We start from the raw sequence: 2,001 nt of genomic DNA, 5'->3' as shown, positions 1-2,001 counted from the left end.
GCAGAAAAGTGAACAGACTATGCGTTAATCCAGGCCATCATGTCTGCCCGGAGGGGAAAGGGTGTTGCCCCATTCGCCCCCTCCTCTCTGGAAAGAAAGATGGCGGCCGCATGGGAGCCTTGTGGACAGCAGGTATGAGCCAGGGATGTGGGGGCGACTAAATCCTCATGGGAAGGGGGGCGTTTCGGTCCGCCCTTCACGCCCTACTGAGGTCACCAGTTGCCCCCCACGAGCGGCTCTCCGGCACGGCCACGACCCCAGAGCACAGAAACCAATTTCTTAATTATCTGACTTTCAGTAGAAATACTTCCAGGGTTAATAAGTAAAATAACAGAAATCCAAAACCAACATTTAATTCTTGAACCCAGCTGTAGAAAGCAAATCACTTCACAATGCTTTTTCAGCATGTCTGATTTGGGGGGGTAAACTCTAAATAATAGTGGTGAATCTTTTATTGAAACAATGAATCTAATCTAAGCAGATAGAGTGCTAACTGCCTCACAGGGACTGGGAGGGGTTGGGGGTGGGGTTTTATTGGGGTTCTTCATGGTAAAAAATAAGTATTGGTAAAGGGAAATGTGTTTGATATTTGCATGACTGAGACCCAAACCTGAAAGCTTTGTAACTTTTCCCACAGTGATTCAATAAATAAATAAATAAATAAAAATAAAATAAAATTTACTCTAGACTTAGAAGTTATTATTTTTTTTTGCTTTAATTACTACTAATAAGCTAGGTTTTTATGACACAGAGTCCACTTCTCTCATCGGTCAAGATCACAGCCATTTAAGATTCATGGTTTTGTAGTTAAAATGTAGTTTTACTTAATTCAGCAAGTGCTTTCCTATCATTTATTTTGTTATATTTGTACTGTAAATTCTCTCTTACTGATATTAGTCACGATACAATGTCTGAAAATAATTCTATTTCGATACAGATATGTGTGTGTGTTTTTTTTTTGTGTGTGTGTGTGTAGATACCTATGCAATTTTATCAGTTGATAAAGGTATTGTTTAGTGTCAAAATCTCGAGTTTGAGTTGTCACCTATATTCTGAAAATTGGTATACATGCATTTGAGGATATAAATGTTATCCTCTCTTATTCCCAACTGACTTCATGAGTGAATCACTTGGCACCACCTACACTGCTCTCATATCAAACCTGCAATCCTCCATAATAGCAACTGGTTTTTCAGAGGTGTCTTTTTTTTTTATTTCTTGCTGCATCCAATTTAATTATTTGATTGTGTGGGATAGAATTTATAAAAATATATTCACTTCTACTCCTATGAAAATTTTCTAATTTACCTTGTTGACACTTTAAGTTATTGGCACTTGTACTCACTCAAATATAATATGGTCAATTATTAAAATAAATTCCTTCCTGTTAACAGTTCCTTATTTTCAGCACTCCTTAAAAATTCTTGTTTTCAAATTGTTTCTGTTTTATTTTATTGCTGAATTAGAAACTGATGCTTTATATAGTTTTAATTCAACAGGTTTTGTTTGTTTGTTTGTTTTTAAATTGGCATGGAGAGGGGTTGATGTTGTCAATATTTTTATATTTAGGAAAAGTACCTCAGGCATTTCAGTAACATAAACTTTTATTTTTATAGTTACATTTTTATTAAGTTAAAAACATATTTGGTGGATGACTGGGAAATAAAATTACAACCCAAAAGGCTATACTAAAGTTATAGAGAAGGATTATGATACTTTCTTGTTCACATTATACTTTGAGTTTTTCTATTTTTTTCTTATTTTCAGAGGACCTAGAAATATGATTATTTCTCATCATTATGCATTGCTTTATATATTAATCATTTTGTATTTCATTATACATCTCTTAATTATCTTGTATTCCATTATGTATTGCAATCTTGCATTGCATCCTCTTTGGCTGCTTATTTTTTTGCATTCTGAGTTTGTAAATACATTCAGGTATAATGTTATCTATTAGTATTACTTGGAAGTCTAGAGCATAACTTTCCCCAGTTTTTA

Source organism: Sorex fumeus, unplaced genomic scaffold (assembly GCF_029834395.1).
Source record: "Sorex fumeus unplaced genomic scaffold, SorFum_2.1 ptg000007l, whole genome shotgun sequence".
Classification (NCBI taxonomy): domain Eukaryota; kingdom Metazoa; phylum Chordata; class Mammalia; order Eulipotyphla; family Soricidae; genus Sorex; species Sorex fumeus.
Note: the sequence above shows the minus strand (reverse complement) of the source record.